General features: G+C 43.0%; 1 long non-coding RNA gene across 1 annotated transcript in view; it reads left to right on the forward strand.

The window, feature by feature from the left end:
* LOC143259758 (uncharacterized) overlaps positions 1–16302 on the forward strand; it is a 32573-nt gene extending 16271 nt beyond the window's left edge. The window contains exon 3 of the long non-coding RNA XR_013033763.1: positions 15169–16302. This is a non-coding gene — a long non-coding RNA (uncharacterized LOC143259758). The remainder of the gene's footprint in view (positions 1–15168) is intronic.
* The last annotated feature ends 6615 nt before the right edge of the window (positions 16303–22917 follow it).

Raw genomic sequence — 22917 nt, forward strand, 5'->3', positions numbered from 1 at the left:
CTCGAATTGTCGAGAATTTTCTCTCCTCGAATTTCCGTGCGCGAACAGAGCGCAAATTCGGGAGAAATTCACATCGGCGTGAAAGAGGTCTAACGCCGCGCTTCCACGAAGTGACCGATCGGCGGAGGCATAGTTTCCCCGAAGCAGAGGTTAGACGGCTGACCTTACTTATCGACTGACCCTCTGTCCCCAGTGAACGCACTCGGAACTTTCGACGGGCCGCGCGGCGAGTCGAAAGAATTCCTGGCGAATAAAAAATGCCGGCTTCCCGATAGAACTAATTTGCGCGTCGGATCTCCGGAAGCATCCGAAGAAAATTCCGTCCGAGCAAAGTTCCCGGAATGAATGAAATCTCTTATTGCTCAAATTCATCGCAATTCCCTTATCGGCGATTTCGCCCTCGGTGGCCGGAAAGAGAAAATGTCAGGGCCGAGAGGGAAGAGCGGCCAGGAGGTGCGGGAGGAAGACAAGGAGAAGTTGGAGGGTAGAGTACGCCCTCGGAAAGTAACGGTGGCAAAATAGAGAAAGGAACAAAGAGAGAGAAGAAGAGAGAAGGAGAGAGAAGGAGAGAGAGAGAGAGAGAAGAAAAAAAGACGAAAGTCGTCGAAAGACGAATTTACTCTCGGCGTGAGTTACGTTTTCGTAGCCCGGGCGGCGGTGATCCTACACCGTTGCTCGCCAAGGGGGTTGTTGGTTCGTCGACGGCTAGGTTAAGGGTTGGAAACGGAAGTGCGGCAAGACGGTGCCGACGGTGGAAGGCAACGGACGTTGTAGGGGCGCGGGTGGGCCGAACGGCTACGAAGGAAGGCAGAGGCAGGCTCGTTGAGGGGTTGAAACGTAGAGAGCGGCAGGAGGAGGCCCGGGATGGAAGGGTGGGTGGGTGGGTGGAGAGGGTTGAAACTGGCGGTTGAGACGCGGGGGGATGAGAAGGCAAGCAAGACCACCACCGCCTCACCTCGCCTCTTTGCTACGCCACGCCTCGCCTCACAATGCACCGGATTAGCGATTGTATTGATCCGCCCTCGCGCTAGTCCCTAGAACCCCCCTCGTCGTCCTCGTCCTCGTCCTCATCCTCGTCCTCGTCCTCGTCCTCGTCCTCGTCCTCGGCGTCCTGCGAGAAGGAGCCACATTTTGGACCGCGCTCCACTCACCCTGTCCACCCACTTCTGCTTTGTCACGCCGACACCGACGCTGGGAGAAGAACGTTACGGGACCGGTGGAAGAAAAGGTATGACGCTGACGGTTACAGCGCACACCAAAAAGTTCGGGACTCGCGGCGAACGAATCTCATCTTCCTCTCCCTTTTTTTCTTTCTTCCCTTCCGTTGCTTCTCACCTCTCGATGTGTATGTGTCTCTATGTGTGTGCGTGTGTATGCGTGTACGTGTGTATGTGTGTGTGTGTGTGTGTGTGTGTGTGTGTGTGTGTGTGTGTGTGTGTGTGTGTGTGTGTGTATGCGTGTACGTGCGCGTCGTTTACCTTTTTTTCCCCCCGTTCGCTCCTTTCCTCTCCTCTCATCGATCCGATCGATTCACTGCCGAAACCGCTCCCCCGGCACCCGCTGCTACCACCGCTCGTCATTATCCTTGCTGTCTTACGTAATTCGATCCTGGATGCGGCATAGGTCTATTGTGTTACGTCGCTTGCAATTTAGGACGAAGCTTGTCGATTCTACCTTAGGTATCGGCCAGGTTTATGATTCGTGGTTCCCAAGGACCTTCGCGATATACACGGAGTCTTGTAATCGAAGACGCTGCCCGAGGAACCGTTCCGCGCGCGTAAATCAACCCGGAATTCGTGATCGAGCTCCCCCGGCGAATTTTCAGAGTTTCGGTCGAATTCGAGGGGAATTTTGTCGGATCGACGGGAATGAATGTTTTTGGGAATATTGTGCACGGTTCAGTGCCATTTAATCACGTTGTTTCTTCGCTAGATTGCACTTCGCAGTCAATCTATTAACCCTTTGCACTCGAATTGTGACCACGAGGCACCGGTAAAAATCTTATATCACGTTCGAAAATAATTTTAATATCATCAAAGCTTAAATTTAAAAAATTGTCAATAGCGTATCCGTTGCATGAATCACAGGATTCAATTTTACGTGCATAAAATGCACTTTGTCATATAAAATGGGAATACTATAAATCGGAAGAATTATTTTAGTTTTTCAATTAAAATGGCTTCGAGTGCAAAGGGTTACGTTTATGTCATTTGAATTTAATTCTTATTATAACTTGTATAACTTAACCCTTATTAATCCTTATAATAATAATAATAATAATAATCGACGATTGTATGTATCGCGACATGCGTCGCTTATTTGTTCTTAGATTGAAAATATATTTGGGTATATAGTTTCACTCAAGATATCGTAGCGACTGAATTTCGGTAGACGAAATCAGTATAGAAATTTCTCCCTAATTGTCGCTTAGCTTGTACACAAAAGTGACCAATGTGGGAAGAGGAGACACGATTATTCGAGCCTTGCGTCTCGTTTTTATAGTTCTTGACAATCGGTAGCAATAAAAAACGAGCAGGGAGAAATTACTGTACCATGAATGGGACACTTTTGTTTAGGACGAAATAACGAACAAACTAAACGACTTATCTAATTCTAGTTTGAAACATTCGAAAGATTAGTTCGTTTACTGTAAGAGTGCATAGTTTCAATGAGTTTCACCTACGTTTGCTCGTTTTAGTTTTAATTTCTTTAGCAAGTGCTCTGACAGTTAATACAAATAATATTTTATTGTAGTAATAAATATAAAATAAATCAAAATGAATGTTTATATAAACATATAATAGTTATATAAAATTATATAGGAGCTGATCATAGTAGTACCTGGATCACCCGATTAGGGAATAACGTCGACAATTTTGGTAATTGATATAAAGCGTTTAGTTTTAATTTCTTTAACAAGTTCTTTGACAATGAATACAAATAATATTTCATTGTAGTAATAAATATAAAAATGAATGTTTATATAATCATATAATAGTCATATAAAACTATATAGGAGCTGATCATAGTAGTACTTGGATCACCCGATTAAGGAACAACGTCGACAATTTTGGTAATTGATATATAAAGCGTTTAGTTTTAATTTCTTTAGCAAGTTCTTTGACAATGAATACAAATAATATTTTATTGTAGTAATAAATATAAAAATGAATGTTTATATAATCATATAATAGTCATATAAAACTATATAGGAGCTGATCATAGTAGTACTTGGATCACTCAATTAAGGAACAACGTCGACAATTTTGGTAATTGATATAAAGCGTTTAGTTTTAATTTTTTTAACAAGTTCTTTGACAATGAATACAAATAATATTTCATTGTAGTAATAAATATAAAAATGAATGTTTATATAATCATATAATAGTCATATAAAACTATATAGGAGCTGATCATAGTAGTACTTGGATCACCCAATTAAGGAACAACGTCGACAATTTTGGTAATTGATATAAAGCACAAAATTGGTATCGAAAATACCGTTTACTTTCACGTAGATCTTCAGGTTCCTATTTATAAATGTTAAGGAAAGAATTTCTTCTGTATTTAATCATATCGAATCGATAGATCTGTATTTCGTAACTTATTCCCAACGAAAAGCGCAAACGCGAATTAAATTGTACTTGTAGAAAATACGAACGAATACAATTTCGTACGGTTGTTTCGTTGCTTGGGCTCGGTTGACTGTTTGCTACCTTCGCCTAGTTACATAGTTCAGCTAGCGTAAATTATTTGCATCCACTGGGTGGCAGAAGGCAGGAAGAGAAAACGGAACAAAGAGCTTATAACATTAAAACATCGTTGCAGCCAGAGGTGGGATTTGTTCTAAGCCTTAAATCCCCTACAATCTTCTTTCGCCTCTGACTTATTGTTCTCGAATAATTGCGAAGCTAGTAAATCAATGTTTTTGCGTGCGTCCAATTATTATGAAGTCAGTTCCACGATAATGATCGTTGATTACGCGGAAACGTAGAACCGTGGGCGATATCGTTTTCTTTTTCATCTTCCGCGACGTGCACGACTTACTTTACTAATTAGCGCTCGATAGCGCAATTCATTTCTCAGCTCCCGACGATAACGTTAATTTTTATAAGACGTTGAACGTGCTCGTCGAACTATTGTTTATATTCGTCAGCTATCCAAGAGGTACGATGTAAGTTACACCGCGAAAATCCACCCTTCCAGCAGCAATTGCGCACAGAAAAATATCTTCTGCAAACACCCAGTTCAGTTCACGCTACATTTATGCGTTCCGTTTTCCCGAACCGTAGCAACGCTGTCCCGAAGGAAACGGCAGCGCGACCGTGGAGAAAAAGAAAAGGCTGCTGTTCTTTAGACCCGAAGCATCAACTTGTAAAAAATCTATGAGAATCTTTTATTCCACTCATTTTGGTGGCTCCGCTCCCCGTCGTTTTTCCGAAACGCGACATTTCTCTGGCTGGCTTCCATTCGTAATTCAAATATACGTGTTATGGTGGATTTGACGCGAAATATATGTTTCTCGGAAAATGTAAAGATCGCCCCCGGAATAAAATATTCCGGGCGAACGCAGTGGAAGATCAAGAGCCGTCCCGCAAGAACGGCACAGTTGCTTGAATAAATTCTGCTGGAATCCATATCTGTATTAGTAAACAAGTAAATCGTTTGACGAACCGGTTGAAAACACGTAGCCGATCGTTTAACACGATTTCCTGTCGAACGTGGTTCGAATAAAATAGCATATTCACTATATTTCTTAGCGCTTCGCCGGCAAACTGGGTCTTTAATTAATCGGGCGAAATTTTTACCCTCGGATATCTTCGAAGCGCAAGGGTTGCACCTGGTTCCCTCGCCGAAAAAAGACTGAATCGTCAATTGTACATTAAAGTAAAGGTTCTAATAAGTATCGCAGAATTTTTTCAGACTTTTTAAAGCCTGGAATAATGAAGAAATCAAGAGAGGGCGCGAGAGATCCAGGTTGCCCCCCGGTCGCATTAGAAAAATATACCATGCCTCTTATTAAAAATTTATTAGAACTTAAAATTTCTATACAAAATTTCATCAAACATTCATTACAATTTAAATCTCTAAATAAAATAGCATAAACTTGATTGAAAGTAGCATTATTAATAAAGAAAAGCCTCAAATTCTTTCGCGGGAAGCGCCGAATGTCAAAATGAAAAACGGTTTCAGCTCGTAAAAAAGGCATAAGAACAAATTCGATAGGCTCAAAAAAACAAACAAACAAAGGAACACTATTAATACGTGGAATTAATGATCGGAACTTTAAGCGACAATATCCGATAGGCGAAAACACGTGACATGCGTCGTTTTTTCCTGCAACCGCAGAATCGTCAAGGATCGGTCGACGAAACTGCATGTTTTTGTTTCGAATGGTCGTAATTTCCGCGTAATTTCCGGTCGTAAAATCGCGAACAGTTTTTCATCTGCGCCCCCTCCCTGCAAATACACCGGAAAAATGTGTAGAGTCCGCGCGCCGAGTCGCCTCCGACGTCCAATAAAATCGTTTAATTGTCTCGTACGTAAAACAATCGTGCGCGTCGCGACCGCAATTACGATTCATTTGTCCCGTTCAGCGGTCCTTTGTGGAGATTGCTGAGACAGGACGGGGGATGGTTGCTGACGTTCGTTCGGCGCGCCAAGAAATCCGAAATTCCCCCCAGAAATTCCTTTTTCACGGCACGTAACACCGCCGACATCCCCCATCCACTCTGGAAAGTAGACGACGACGACGACGAAGACGACGACGACGACGACGACGACGACGATGGCGACGATGAGGCGCGTGGAGAATCGAGGTCGCGGGTGAAATCGTCCTCGCACACTTTACAACGCGTTATTCGCGCGGCGAAGGTTCAGTCAAATGGGAAAATCAATTTTTTGGAGAAGGAACGGCTCCGGTTGAATCGGCTCCCGTACCGATTGCACACCGGTGCGACGCTGCGACTTGCGACATACAAGTTCAAGGACATGATCCTATTTAGATTTTATAGACGTGTACACCCGCTCGTAAAGATATACCGGAGTTATACACTCCATAAAACATATCTCGCGTTATTGTAAACAGCATTACACAGTGTGTTACTAAACCGGCGAGGATAAAACCTGAGAGATCAACTTTCGCCGGTAAACTCAATATGGCCGATGTCGGTGCTTACGTACACACGTTTATAAATATTGTCGCCGGTGATCGGGTATTGTTTCTCTGCGAATTATGCTTGTTACAAGTGCGAATGTTTTATCTGCTTCGGAAGCACTTGACCCATTGACTGCCAAATTTCTTTTCTTTTGAATTTTTGAAAAGTTATATATATATAAAATATAATTTGAATATAATTATATTGTTACACAATTTTTGGTGCATATATATATAACAATATAATTAAATTCAAATTATATTTGGTTGTTAAAGTATTTTATATTTTTTAGAAAGCCCCAAATAGGCATTGCGGCAGGCTGCGTGAATAGAAAGAACAAATTTTTTTTTATTGTATGAAAAACAAAAGACTGAGCAAGTAACACATAATTACTATAATCTCTAAATTAGATATTTATGCATGGTATTTAATAGTAATGTAAAAACCAAACCAAAAATATCGTGCTTCAAATATGATGATGATTCGTCGCGTTCTACTTACAGATGATTTCCAAATTTGTTCACTTGTTGAAAAGAAACGAAACACGAAATACGCATCGTCTGTTATAAACAATATCGACTGATATATGTATAAAATGACATTAGACCGTCAAACGCGCCAAATTCCAAAATCGCCAAATGAGGATCGTAGCAGGAGTGAAATGTCAATAGAGCACTAATAATTCTATTATCATAAACTACTATAAATTATCATAAACATGCTGTTAATTAATCTGATTTCGGTATCACAGCAATAGTGTTACCGCATATATTCTTGAAATAATTCTATTTATGCACATTTGTTAACCTACTTGTGTAAACCAAAGGGTATCTCAGTCATAAATAAATTAATAATCACCAATAAATACCTGTAAATAAATCCATTTTTTAAAAAATAGTAATACAACATGATTTCAGTATTTTCGTATTTCCGTGTCTACAACAATTTCAAAGAATGAACAAAAAATACCGAAATAAAAAATAAAATACCGGCACAACACCAGCGTAACAAAAAGACCGACGCGTTTAACTACCTCTGCCATCGTATCAGCGACCACGAAGGTTCGCAAGCACCCCCGGAGTAGGGATGTTCCGTCCGCGGATCGAGCCTTGAGCGTTTCAACGTCGGACCTCGGCGTATCTCGAAGATTAATTATACGCACCGGCCGTGATTTTTTCTTGTCCCCGGCCGAATCGGATGGATGTTAAGAGGGCAGAAGGTCAGGTGGCCATTTTGCGGCGAAGATACCATGGCAGTATGATTGCCAATGGGGTTCGAGAAGGGGACGACGGAGGCGGTTGAAAGGGTCTAGAAGTAGCACGAGTGCGGAACAGGCTGAATGGGTGGTAGGGTCCGAGGGGTGGCATCAGAGGAAGAAGGGCTCCTTTCCAGTGCGAGGCAGTGCCCTTTGAATGTGGGCAGGAGCCTGGAGCAGAGGGTGTTACATGCCTACAGCTCCTGGCGAACGGTAGGGGAAGTTGAGAGGGGAAGTTAAAAGGGGGTTGACGTGGGCACGAAGAGAAGGTGGCTTGCGCGGGTGGTGGAACGGGCGGGCGGTGGTCGATGTACTTACCATCCTTCCTTCGGACGCCATGTCTCCGTGTCTCGTTTAGTCAATGTCGAAAACCGACTTACCGACCCCCTCGTCCTTCCGCGTCGCCGTCGCCCGTCTTCGTCCCCCCACGTCCCCCTCCTTCCCGGTGGTGGCCCCGACACCCGTTCCGGCTCCCTCGACGCACAGAGAGAGAGAGAGAGAGAGAGAGAGAGAGAGAGAGAGAGAGAGAGAGAGAGAGAGAGAGAGAGATCCTCTCTTTCCGACTTTCGTGGCGCCACCGCGTTCGGTCCTTGGAACTTTTTGGTTGTGACCGTAGACTTCTGATAAGTTGGCCTCGTTTATCATCTTCCGGGCTCGTATTAACGAGACGCCACTCGACCTACAGAATCCACTGGATTCGCATCGCCGGAGATGCTCCAAATACTTGGGCGGAATTTATGCGACCGAGGGCGGAGGGACCCGTGCGGCCGTATACACGGCGAAACGCTGCCGGTTTATACATAAATTAACTTGTTGCGAGGGGACGAATAAAAATTGCCCGCCGAGCGAAAATCCCGGGAAAGTAATAATTAAGCGTGACGGGCTGTTCGGTTCGTGTTGTAGGTTCATTAATGTCCCTCCTAGGCGCGCGCGCGCGCGCGTTCCCTGAATTATTCCGCGTTTTTAATGGACCGTCTTCATCGAAGCTGGCTCGTCGCGACCGTGGAGAGAGAAAAGAAAGAAAACGCGACGGGGCGGAGGGGGTGGGCGCGCGCTTTGATACGACGTTTAGTTTCGGTGTTCCGACGGACCGCGCCACTTTCAGGTTATAATAATCAAAGTAATCGAGACAGGAAGTTGGAGAGGTACGCTGCGAGCTACGCGAAAACCTTTGATGCCTCAACTTTTATCTTAAGGCGGGGGCGGAACGTTACGTAAGATCGTTAGGGGATGCTTTCCTTTCGTCTGTCAGCGGACGATTTTACAACCGCAATTTTAAATAAGTGCCGCGGCGGAAGCGAAAGACCGGCACCGAAAAAAGAAGCGCAAGGATTCCCGGCGCGTCTCTAGTCTTAATGGAGCAGTTCAGGTTCTCTTATCAATTTATAGTTAGCCGCGTCTCGTGATCCATTAATGGCCCGAGGCGAGACAGCACTGTCCCCGGCCATTTCGTTCGCTTTACTGCCGTCTGGATCTGGTTTATGGTCGCAAAACTAAACTCTGTATTAATTCCATGAAAACACACCTAAAATTCTCTATAAACTTAGTTATGTCGGCGCGAACTGAATTTCACGTGTTGTTGCATTCTCTTGGCTCCGTAGGGTTCCCCTTGTGCCGGGAACTTCAGAAACGAAGTTCAACTTGCCGGAGTTTAAAGTGCTGCTCCCGATGAAAAATTTGATGTTCCGACGACTTCGCGACTCTGCTTAGGGACGGTGTATTAAAATGGAGCCAATTAAATGCTTGACATAGTGGCCGGGCCGGTCGTTAACCTTCGCAGGATGGATTATGGCACGGGACCATACGGATGCATTCGATTAGAGTTGACTAGGTACAGGGTTCGTTCGGGTTCGTACGGTGAAATTAGTGTTTCTATCATTGAAAGTGAATTCTTTGGTCAAATTTACCATTAGTCAAAACAAAAAATATATGGAATATCGTTTTATGCGACAGTGTAATTATAATTTTAATATGAGCTGAAAAATACCATATTTTTTAGAATATTCAAATAAATAGTTAGACTGTAAGTGTAATTATAATTTTAATATTTTAATACCAGCTAAAACATAGAATACTTTTTTAGAATATCCAAATAAATAGTTAGACTGTAAATATAATTACAATTTTAATATTTTAATACCAGCTAAAACATAGAATACTTTTTTTAGAATATCCAAATAAATAGTTAGACTGTAAATACAATTATAATTTTAATATTTTAATACCAGCTAAAACATAGAATACTTTTTTAGAATATCCAAATAAATAGTTAGACTGTAAGTGTAATTATAATTTTAATATTTTAATACGAGCTAAAAAATACAATATATTTTAGAATATCCAAATAAATAAGAGTATAAAAATCTAATGTTAACTGGCAAATAAATTCGTTTGGAAATAGAACGTGATATTATTATTCGAGATCTGAAGAAGTTTAATCTACTATTTATTTAACAATTGCGATCAGGATCCCGTTCAGTGCATTAACAATTGTGATGCACACAACATAATTAGGGTACAAACAACCCTTTTTTTCAGTGCACTTCAATCTGATGCAAACATATAAATAGACCTATGGTTAAAGTTATTTCGTAACATGAATATTTACATGAACACGATTGTTATTTATGATCGATTATGATGAACGATATTTATATAAACGTGAATATTCGAACAGAATATGCAATCCGCTTATATTTTTGAAGCAGTGCTACCCGGAAATCCGATTGAATATGGTGTCACTAAACATTCTTCATGTGTGTGGATTCAATCATTTCGATCTATTGTTCTCTTTTTTCGTTGTTCGAATATCAATGTTAACCTTTTCCCCACGAAGCCATTTTAACTCTAAATCCAAAACAGCTTCTCTGAGCTACAGCGATCCCCATTTCACATAACTCAGCTCATTCTATGCATAGTTGATGTTAAAATTATTTTATCTCATTATTAAATTATTTATCACAATTCTTCTCTCCTCAGTATCGCCATTCGATTGCAATGGACTCGCATAAGCGTTTCTATACAATTTTATTCCGTATTATTACAAGCTTTACTATTTCGTATATTATAATTACACGAAAGCGCTATTTTATCAATTTCCAAACGAATTTCACAAATTCACCAAAGCTGTGCCACGATCTCGGAAGAAACCGGCTCACCAAGAAATCGAAAGAAATTCCCAAAATCATTTTTACATAAATACCACCGCGCCCCCCCCCCCAGCGAATAATTCTTCACCCACCCCAATGATCCCAACAGCGCAGTTTTCAATCACAATTCTTCTCCTCAGTATCGCCACTCGATTGCAATGGACTCGCATAAGCGTTTATATCCAATTTTATTCCGTATTATTACAAGCTTTACTATTTCGTATATTATAATTACACGAAACTATCAATTTCCAAACGAATTTCATAAATTCACCAAAGCTGTGCCACGATCTCGGACGAAACCGGCTCACCAAGAAATCGAAAGAAATTCCCAAAATCATTTTTACATAAATACCACCGCGCCCCCAGACAATTCTTTACCCGCCCATGATCCCAACAGCGCAGTTTTCAATCTACTCGCGGCCGGAAAAAGTGTTAAACAGCGCGAGCGCGAGAGCGAGAGCGTTCCGTGTCGTCGTCGACGGTCGGTCGTCTGGCGACAGCTCAGGAAGCCTATGTACACATCGAGCAATCTACATACTTTGGGCTGGGCAGGAAACGGGAGGATTGCCGTTTAACTGCTCGAGGCCCGATAATTCAGAACGTGGATTCGAACAATTTCGTCGAAACGAATTCGTGATCCAGCCGCCGCCGCCGCCGCCGCCGCCGCTCGCGGGTCTGAGAGGGCGGGCGGAAAAGGGAATAGAGAGGGGTCGTCGGCGCGGTACCGCCACCGGTGTCGATGGAATTACGTCCTTCCCTCATACCTCTTGCGGAAGATCGTATATACACGCGGCGGAGCCGGGGCCGGGCCGGGGCCGGGGCCAGGACCGGGACACGCTCTCGTCCGTGCGCTCGCGCTCGTGCCTGCCCGCTCCCGAACGCTCGGCTCGGCTCGGCGCGGCGCGGTGCGACGGGGCCGCTCTCTCGACGCTCGCTCGCTCGCTCGCTCGCTCGCACATACCTGTGTAATACGTGTCTGTGTCCATCGAGCGCAGCGGTAGCGATGGCGTGCGTGCGTGTCAGACAGACGATGAGAAAGAGCTGGTGCATTCGAGGTATCCGCGCGCGAGGTTGAAGGTACGCGCGGGTGGTAGGTCTGTGGAAGCAGCAGGCTGGTCGGTCGGCCGAGAGCGAGGGTGGAACGACGTCGAGGGACAGAGAGCAGGAGCAGGAGCGAGCGGAAAAGCAAGAGTCCGGGAGGGTAGGACGGGGGACGGGGAGGGGGGCCGGGGGTGACTGGGAAGCGAACGAGACAAACAGAGAGCCAGGCAGAGAGCAGGGTGCAGGTTTACGACTTCGGTGTGTGCTAGTCTGGCCAAAGGGGATGGAAGGTCGTATAAGCGGGTGGCGGTCCACCCCCATGGGAGGAGGACGAAGGGTGGTCGCCGGGTGGATGGTGGGACCTCGCCACTGCCGGAAAGGGAGTGGATAGCCTAGGGGCGGCTAGACTTCCGAAACAGTAAAACCACGCCAGTGTGTGCGTCCCCGTAACTACCATCCTACTCCAACCCCATCCCACCGTCCGCTAACCAACCCCATCCCCTTCTTTCTCTTTCTCTTTCTCTTTCTCCTCCTCTAGCTCTGCCATTCCCGCTGTCTTTCTTTCTCGTGCCGCGGCTGGTTCTCTTTCGTCGTCTTCCTCTTGCTACTTGTCCGTCCTTCCCTCTTGGCCCCCCTCATCATGCCTCTGACAACCCTATAAACCCTGGTCGTCTGCTGGCGCTAGCTCGTTCACTCGAGCGATGTATCCAGACGTAAGCGAAGGTCATAATTTCGCGAGTGTCTGCGTGTTGTTTCTCTCTCTCTCCCTCTTTCCCACCTTTTCCAACGTTCTCCGTCGCTCTTCGCTCTCTTCCACCCCCCGATTTTCCCGTTCTTGCAAGGCACCACGCGTGCACGAACGTGTGCGCGTGCGGCTATAGCCGATGCACACCGTGTACGCGTACGTGTGCCTCTCTCTCTCTCTCTCTCTCACTCTCTCTGTGTGTGTGTGCGTGTGTGCGTGCGCGCACGTGTGTGTGGGACGTTACACGTGCATCATGCTGGCACACGTACCAACGAAAATTCGGTCTGCCGGGATGTTAGGTGGCTACGTGTCCGAAAGATATCCCTCGATGAAAGTACCCCGATCAATCGAAGGCAACGGATACCTTTTGTCCGTGCGCCGGTGTGCGTTTGTTTGGATTACCGAGCGAGACGGATCGTGTGAATTTCGCAGGATCCCGTAGGTATTTTCGTTGTTATGTCCGTGAGGCGGAAAGGATCCCACGCGTAGCAAGAAAATTGTCTTCGGGCAACGTTTCTGTTAGCTTACGTCAGGCTTTTCTATCCCCGAAGCCTTCGAACCGGGCGAACTACGAAACGAGAGAAATTTCTTCCATATAATCTCTTCTGTCTCAGATTGAAATCTCACTTTTAAAATACGCCTTCGATCGGGCTTCCCGAAAAAATCCTGTCCCGCGATCGATCGTTCGCCCCGCTAAACGGCCGAACGTTTTCATTAACCCTTCCAAGGTGACTCGGGTCTGTATAACTCGGGTTCTGTGTCGAGCTCGTGTTACCTTTTTAATTGCTATCTTATCGGCGAAAAATTGATCGAATTCTGCACACGAATGCCTTCTCTTCTATTTTTGTATTAATTATTACATCTTTTCATATAATAAGGGCAAATATTATGTTATGTTATAATAACGTAGAAATATAATGTTATATTTTTATAATGCACAATATAACATAAAATATTATGTTATAGAGTGCAATATCCAAAGATAACGCTTATTGTTTTAACCGAGTCCATGTGACACGAATACCATTAGTTTTCCCGAACACCATGGGGCAGCAAAATGTACGAATCGCAAAAGAAATTTCAGAAAATAGTGATTGCAAAAATTTACGTGTCAATTACCGCATTGGTCATATATATGGGCAACATAATCCAGTGAAATATATTCGAATCAATTAATTTTTCCCGAGACTCGCGCGCTGTTAATAGCTTGGATAAATAATGCATGGGATAAACTTTAATATTTTTGTTTAAACTTCTTTAATAGCGGCTCTCTTTGAAGTTCAGACATAGTTTTCCACGATCGTTCAGCTGCCAACGTTTTCAGCAAGATATTTGACAGCTGCGAATAATAGATAAATTTTAAACGCTGTGCGAAACTGTACCAAAACATTTTCTCTTTTTAGAAGATTATTTCAGAACTGTTGAACTAGGCTGGAAAGTGCGTCTTCCAGTAACTTTAAAATAGACTACGTTGATTGCACGTTTCTTCTGACATAAATGAACTCATCGAATTCGTTTGCTTAAAGCCAGTTCATTTTCATTTGTCCCATCAATCGAAAGGCATTATTAGCAACGAATTGAAAGAAATAACAAATACCGAGACTCGTTGTTATAATTTCGTATTTTTTCGTTCCATTTAAATGTGTCTAAATTGTGCTGCTAAAGAATAAATTCTAAAGAAAAGTGGAATCGACGAAGAATCCTGTAGGCGAGCACTAATGAGCGCGACGTTTACAATTTCGCAACGGAACAAGTTAATAAAGACGCCGCCTCGTGGAATCTTTGGGACGCGGCGTGCTTTTGCGGGCCACGAAATTTTCTTCTGTTCGCAGCAAGCGTATTCTTTTGTGATTTTATAGCGCCGTTCATAGGAGACCAGGCGGGCCCGGTAGACTTGCGATATTTCGCATATCAATAGCAGATGGCAGGCACCGGGCCGCTTCATTTGAATTTCAAAACCTTAAATACAAGGCTGTAGGTATAAGATAAAACAGCCGATATACCGTTTTAATAAAACCCATAGCTACTGTGTGTATGCTGGCTCGACGAGGCAGGAACCACATCCAGGTGGACGTAAGCAGGCTATACGCCGCGGCATCGAAGTTGACAATAAAAAATCACTTTTCCTTCAACGGACTCACCTCCCTCTTTTCCCCCACCCCTCGCCGATTTGCATCGAGCCTCGCCCGCTCGCGGTTTATCTTCCTTCTTAGACCGGCGTTTATCCATTAAGTGCATTAGATAGGACCATCTTCTTAGCATAACGTTTTAACATGTAAACATTTTGAGCGTCGTGTCCTGTGAAATTGAATAGGCGACGGCGATTATTTCAGAACTGTTGGACCAGGCTGGAAAGCGCATCTTTCAGTAACGAGAAAATAAAATACGTCGATTGCATGGTTTCTTTTGATGTAAATGAACTCGCGGAATTTTGTTTGTTTAAGGTCGGTTCATTTTTATTTGTCCGATCAATTGAGAGGCATTGTTAACGACGAATTGAAAAAAAATAACAAATACTGTATTATAATTTTATAAATACACTAATATAGTTATATAAATATGCTATTGTAATTTTATATTTTACATTTGTTTGATTAAAATGTGTTTGATGTTTTATTTTAATGGAACTCTTTAATGGAATTATTTAAAATTTATTCGAGAAGAGTGTTCAAGTATTTATTAAATCCAACGAAAATGAGAAAGTCTGTAGGATAGCACTGAATCTTTGTAATAGTATGTAGTATAAATAAAATGTTCGTTACTCGCACGTTGATAATCTATAAACCGTGATTCAATAACCTACGACTATTTTTATAGGTATATATCTCGATGGACAATCTCGTTTTAGTGGACTTGAACGTCTCTAGAATCAACGCATCAAGGCCACTATTGCTGCAGTATGATGAAGTCTGCACCAAAACGTATTTGGCAAGAATTACCAAAACCTTCAACCTCGAAAGTTAATAAGAGCAATTAAAGCTACACACAATTATGGGTACTACTTACTTCATACATTAAAATCGTATATTGAAACTGGAGATATACCTATAATTATACATATATACATATATGTATGTATGTATGTGAAACGATATAATTTTTCCACATACATTCTGCGACAAAATGTTCGCACAGTATTATAATATTATGATTTTAATCTTTGGAGTAACATATTGTATTTGTTTTGGCGTTTATAGTGTTTAATAAGAACAACAAATTATTTTAATGCATTCCCACACGTTTGTTAGGAAACGTGCTAAACGAAAATTGTTATCCAAAATTGCAATTGATTGGAAAGTCGAAAACATTAAAAACTTCTGTTCTTTCAACATTTTTATCTGAGTAGATTAATAACATTAACGTTGGGGTAAATTAATACTTCTTGTCAGCAGAGAGTATCCAGACGCAATAACCTGATGCAATTAAGAAATATGTTTCTACTTGAAACAACGTTAATTACCTTCATATGTTCTCCACAGGTTCATCTACAAAAAGGCTACTATCGTCAGACTAACCTATTTTGAAAACATTCAGCTAAATATCACTAAAACTGTAAAAGTTACTTCCAGTCTATAATTATTCACCCCTCCCCCCCTCCCTCCACCCTATTGTACGTGGTGAATCAGCCAGTATTATACTAGAATCGTTGATACTGGACTGTGTTTGTAAAAATCAACAAAATTATGCGGGGTGTAGGTGTCAAACTGTTGGAACCGAGGGAGTAAGCAAGAGAGAGAGATGGAGAGAGTGGAAGAGAGAGGAAGAGAGAGAGAGAGAGAGAGAGAAGGAAAGAGGGGGAAAAAGAGAGAGAGGAAGAGAAAGAGGAAGAGGGAGAGAAAGAGAACGAGGGAAAGAGAGAGAGAGAGAGAGAGAGAGAGCAAGAGAGTAGAAGAGAGAAAGGAAGAGGGAGAGAAAGAGGACGAGGGAAAGAGAGAGAGAGAGCAAGAGAGTAGAAGAGAGAAAGGAAGAGGGAGTAAGAGAGAGTGGGGAAGAGGGAGAGGGAGAGAAAGAGAGAGTAGAAGCGCGTAAGTATTTACTGATAGTAGATCATAAACCTGACCTAGCGCAACTCAATAACTCTTGCCGGTATCGCAATGGCAGCGGTCGGCGGCCGTGGGGGCGTAGTAGCGGGGGAAGGGTGGCGGCAGGTACGAAAGCGGACCGAAGCCCGGAAGCTCTCATCCCCCAATCATCTCGCATCGTACTTGGCCGTCCCCGACGAAAGTTTTTAATCTGCTTTTCATTATGCTCGTAGACGGTATTCCCGGTGCCGGTCACCGGTGCCGCCGCCGCCGCCGCCTCCTCCACCGGCTCTGCCATCTCTGCCGTCGCCATGCCGCGCCGGTGGTGGTAATCGTTCTCCCGTGTCGGTGTGCGGCCCGGCGCACACCAGTGAAACGCGCGTCTTCGCGCTTGTCGGGGTTTACGGGCCGTATCTTCATGCGCGTGTACGTGTTTGAGAGTACGTGGCGCGGCATTAACGGCGAAAGAAGGGTAGTCGGAGTCAGGGGTAGCGGGATAGGGCAGTAAATCGTTGCCGGTGTGAGTGAGGCGGAATAACTATGGATGCCTGTCGGTGAGCGCGGACTGACAGGGTGCCAGAGCGAGACCGAGGGGGCGAGAGAGAGCGAGCGTGCGTCTAGACTGGGGAGAGACTGCGTCACAACCCTGGCCCCGTATCGCGGGGTTCTGTTTAACGACAGACTATCGAGGGACGGGAATTTACCTGGCTGCCCCCATCCCCTCCCCCCGCCCTCCAACCCCCCTGCCAGTGCCGCTACGCCTCGCGCCGTGCCGCCCCCTTTACTACGTCTCTTTACCTCCGTCGGCTCTTTACGACAGCCGCCGCAGCGTTAACTGCCTTGTTGCCGCCGATATTTCGCTCCCTTTAAACTTAGCTGCGCACACGCCCGGGGATAGGGAAAACCGAAACTGCCCCCGCCCCCCCCCCCCTTCCCTCCATCACCTGCGAGCGACGGCGAGAGCGGGAAAGGGAGAGAGAGAGAGAGAGAGAGAGAGAGAGAGAAAGGGGAACGCGCAACCCTTCGAGATTTGACGAGCGTCGTCCCGGATAACGGGCCACCGTTTCCACCGTAACGCTTTTATATTACTGCCGTCGCGGTAAATGCTTCCGTTTAGTGGAAATTATTCGAGCGTGTTTGCTCTCTCTCTCTCTCTCTTTCTCTCTCTCCGCGCTTCCCTCGCCGATTGACCTTGCCCTATTTTCCGCGTCTGCCCGTGCCCGCGCGTTCTTTTTGTCGCCGCTGTCCCCCAGAGTTACTCTCCGTAACCGGCATCGCGGCGCACCAAGGGGTGGGACCGCGGGGGCGCAGGCCGCGGAGGGCGAGGAACACGTTTGACAACACGCAATAAGGTTATCGCGATGATGAGGATCCGTTTGACGTCGCCGGGCCTGAAAAATGAATGCGCGCCGTGCAAACTGTTTGCAACACTCTTTACACCCCTTCGCTGCGGAGCTGCGCCCCGTAGGCGGTGGTTCTATTATCGCGTGCATATTTTACGGCGCTCTCTCTCGCCATTCAGGAAAGAGAGCCGGAGATTTCTTCCCGCTGGAAATGGGAAGCGCGGGCTACCGACGCAGCTACGCCTTGTTTCGCGTGATCTCTAATTTGCGTTTTCGCGTGCCACCGCGATTCGTCGGCTCGGAGATTACGGAGGGGACGCGGGCGATGGGAAATAATTCGTTGCGTCGGATTTCCTCAAAGTTGATCTTCGAGTATCCGAAAAGCCTCCGCCTGTAAAAAAAATAAATGCACTACATAATGCGCCCTTTCGAATCATGCGTCTTTTGTGTACATCATTTTTTCGTCCGATGCGTATTTTGGAAGTTATAAGAGGCGCACGAGTTGCGTGGTCCACCCGGTATATATTGTATAAATTGAATTGACGATATAGTATGACTTTATAGTGTGACTTTACAGTATGACTTTTTATTGTATTCTGTTCAAAGTAAAAGATCTTGAAACGAAGTGTTTTTATTTATTCGGCATGCAAAATTAGATACAATTACGGAAAAGGTTATGCATATAGTTTTATACATATATTTAGAAAATATAATTATTATTATAAAAAAATATAGATAATAGATTATATATATATATAGAAAATATAATTAAAATATATATATATAGTTTTATATATATATTTTAAACTTCGACTTATCTAATTCAGTATCGCTATTTAGGCGGTTTATATAATAAATATAATATTATAATATATAAATAATAAATATCGTATGCCTGCGTTATAGTCAAAATTCCAGTATGTTTGGAATTAGTATTTCTTGATAAAAGAACAGACTAAGTGGTTACAATATTGGAAATTTTAGCAGCCACGAAATGTTATTTATTTTTCGAAATTTCACTAAAATTCGCTCACTCGAAGTAAATCAAAAATAATCGGCGCAACGTGTTTGTACGTTTGAACGTATGATCTGAAGAAAAATGCTTTGTTCATGCAAATGTTTTGTTCACTTGTTAATATTTCTCGGCGCAAAGAGCTTCGTTCCTTTTGCTCATCGATTTCCTGTCAATATTTTCAAGAACCTCGCCAGCAGCGAAGCTACTTCGCGGTAAAAAAGATTCTTCGTAACACGCCGATTCTAAAATCTATCTTCAAGACGGCACGTCCGCGATAACAATGCAACATTTTATCGTCTAGGTGGCTAAGGGTTGGCTAGGCGTTAACGCGCGACTCTAATTATCCCGCAGGCTCGTAGACACCCGAGCAGCGTAGACACGGACGAGATCACGCTGTAAAATTGACCTTAACCGATGGGGTAAAACACCCATTTAGCCGCGATCGCGAAGGGGTGGGATTTATCTACCCCTCCGCTCGGTGTTCCCGCTCGATTCAATTGTCCCTGTCCTATGCAATAACCGAACTGGATGTCGAGTGTTTTGTCGTCAAAGGCACTTTGTCCCCTTTTAAATTTGACCCAAGGGGGGAACAGTGAAAGAAAGGAGAACGGCGGCGGCGGCGCGTCGTTTCAATAATGCTGCGACGTTTCGAATTGTCACAATTCAGGGTGTAATGGTTCGTCGAGTATATTCACCGGGGCGCAGGGGATGGAGGGGGGTGGATGGGTGGGTCGGTGTCGTTACTTCACGAGAATCCGTCGTGTGTCAGCACACGCACCTTGCAATTTACATTGGCGAAATGTTTAACGGGGCTCCATAGACCGGCCGTTGTTGCTAATGATGTCAATATTTAAATGAAGTTTACGCGTAACTATTATCTATGGCAGGGTTTGCCTTCCGGACGTGCAATGCCCTTTGAAACGATCCAAATGCCATCGATATTTAATTGCGCGTTGATTTAGTAATTGTCTGGCACGGCGACGCCATGCTCCGCTATTCGCGGCAACAAAGCGTGACGGCCGCTCGCTCGGTGACGATAGTGAAATATAACGTATGCAGACGGTAATTGGTGACAGAGACATCGGCGACACCGAGTTAACTTATGCGGCCAGCTGTTCGGACAAGAATACGCGTGGCACGGGATCGTTGAAATGTTGCGATTTCGCGGGGCAAAAATGTAAATGAGAGCGAAGTTTCGTCTTGCGAGCGGGCAATTCGATTAAACGTGTATACGGAGGCGAGAGGCGAGACAATGCTATCAGGATACGACAAATAGACGTTTTACAGTTTTATTTGCAGAGCAGTTTTCGTCGCTAGACGTCGGTTTCATATTTTGCGAGGCACGAGAAAGCTATCAAACTATCGGAGTGCGCGAACATATTTCAAATTTTCTAAACGTATTTTCACAGCAGCGACGTACACGTCAACTATAGCTGTATCTTGTTAACAACCATAACTGTATCTGATTGATTATGTTTCGATAGAAAAATGATTTCATTGTGATTATCAACATGTTTCATAAATGCAGATCTCCTTTTTCATTTGCACCCTTATTCGCAGTTTTAAAATGAACGTGTAAAACAATAATCCAGAAAGATGCGATCATTATGGATTCGGAGAATCAACTGGATCTAATTAGGGGTTGATCGTGAAAAATATGCACTTAACACTCTATTTTCAATTATCGATGATCAATTGCAAATCCATCGTATACTTTCTATGTTGAAACGTAAGCAAGTTGATCTAGAATTCGAACGAAAAGTTAACGAATATATAACATAAATTTTATCTTGTTTATTCTTATTGTAAGTGCATATCATACATTTATATATAGAAGATTGTATATACCACATTGTACTGCCCTCCTTGGTTGAATTGTCCTGATTAACAATTCTGATCATCCGAAAGATAAAACTTTCAATGAACGCAATAATTTCTAGCGAGAACAAATACATGAATTATATTTCCAACTTCATGAAATATATAAAATATTCTGGTTCTTCTTGAAAGGAAAAACGACACGATCTAAATATTTTCAAATAGTTATAGTAGATAAAATAGTATAGTAGATCAAAATAGTAATTAGTAAATAAGACGACATAGCAGTCAGTGAGACAAGTGAGAACAAATACATGGAATTATATTTCCAACTCCACGAAATATATAAAATATTCTATTATACTTCTTCGTGAAAGGTAAAACGACACATGATGTTCCAAATATTTTCAAATAGTTATAGTAGATAAAATAGTATAGTAGATCAAAATAGTAATTAGTAGATAAGACGACATGGCAGTCAGTGAGACAAGTGAGAACAAATACATGGAATTATATTTCCAACTCCACGAAATATATAAAATATTCTACTTCTTCGTGAAAGGTAAAACGACACGTGATGTTCCAAATATTTTCAAATAGTTATAGTAGATCAAAATAGTAATTAGTAAATAAGACGACATAGCAGTCAGTGAGACAAGTGAGAACAAATACATGGAATTATATTTCCAACTCCACGAAATATATAAAATATTCTACTTCTTCGTGAAAGGTAAAACGACACGTGACGTTCAAAATATTTTCAAATAGTTATAGTAGATAAAATAGTACAGTACACCAAAATAGTAATTAGTAGATAAGACGTTATCATTAACCCTAGAAAGATAACCATATGACAACGTACGTAAAAGATAACCATACGCTTCAGAGGCGCATGCTTTTCTAAGGCGTCAATTTTATACTAACAATGGATATTTATTTAAGTTAATCTAGTCATTTTAAAGGTTTGGCATTATTGTAAAAATAAAATGCATTTATATTATATTTTTTTATATTTTAAGTAATTTTAAACTTAAATCACTAGACCTCTATGAAAAATGAACAAAAATCAACAGTCTTCGGTTTATGGGAACAAATCCCGTAAAATATCACAAAAAATAGTGTTTTATCCTTACAAACTAGTAGACTATAATATAATCAGTGTAAAAAAAACTATAATATTATAAAAAATTTCTTTAGAGACAGTCATGACAAACGTCTTTCTTGTGTTCACCACAAACTGTCTTTTTGCATTTGGCACAGGTCATCTTTGACATTCTTTTCTTTTTAGACGTGCAAAGACTGCAATAACGCCTTTTTTTGGCTGAGGGTTCTTCTTCATCATCTGTGGAAGCCTGTACAGCAGATTTTGGAAGAATATTTTCAATGTTGCTTCGCACATGCCTTGGCAAAGTGGGTGCTTCCAGTCTTTGCGTCATCCACGGTGCAGTCAGTTGTTTATTTCGCAGGCGCCTCTGCGACGTAGGTTATCTTTCTCGGGTTAAAGACGACATGGCAGTCAGTGAGACAAGTGAATGAACAAATATATGGAATTATATTTCCAACTCCATATGAAGTATATAAGATATTCTAGTTTTTCTCGAAAGATAAATGACACGTGATTTTCCAAATATTTTCAAATATCCTGAAAATTGGCAAATTAGTAGATAAGACGTTATCACTGAAGATCACACGGCAGCGTAATCTGACAATTCAACAAATACATCGCTCAGCATTAATAAATATGCTTGCACGTATAACGTGCTACACACGTGTACTATATACGGGCGAAGACACTCGATACATGCGAGCAAGTTTGCGCGTAAATACGCCACGCATATCTGTGACGTGAAAGCACGCACTCGTGTGCGTGCTGATGCGGTGCTTGTGAAAGCTACGCTCTCCCATAGCAGTTCGCTCATTTCCGCGCGTGTGCGTGCTTCGCACGTGCTCTTCCGGGCACAGTTCACGCGTGCACGGTTCCCACGCAGTCCGTGACAAATGCAATAATCGATCTTAAGTCACAGAGACGTTAAGAATACGGGCGTTCCGAAGTCTCTGGTTCTCTTAGAAACGAAGATCTTTCAACGTATCGAAACGTAAACGTAAACGAAAAGTTTCTTCGAAAGCATCTCGCGCATTCATCGTACGAAAGATGAAGATCACACCTTGTTTCAACACTTCTTTTTTGTAAAATCAGTATGCTTCTTTCTTCAACATTTCTGGGAACTAATTCCAATGTTTATATGTTTATTAACACTTTAATGGCCGCACGTCTACTCAGTGAAACGTCGCCAGGGGCTGGTAATATTTTCGAGGAATTAGTTAAAAAAAGACTTTAGGTAAATTCATGAAATAATTCAACGTGTGC

This window comes from Megalopta genalis, chromosome 6, assembly GCF_051020955.1.
Source record: "Megalopta genalis isolate 19385.01 chromosome 6, iyMegGena1_principal, whole genome shotgun sequence".
In the NCBI taxonomy this organism is placed as follows: Eukaryota; Metazoa; Arthropoda; class Insecta; order Hymenoptera; family Halictidae; genus Megalopta; species Megalopta genalis.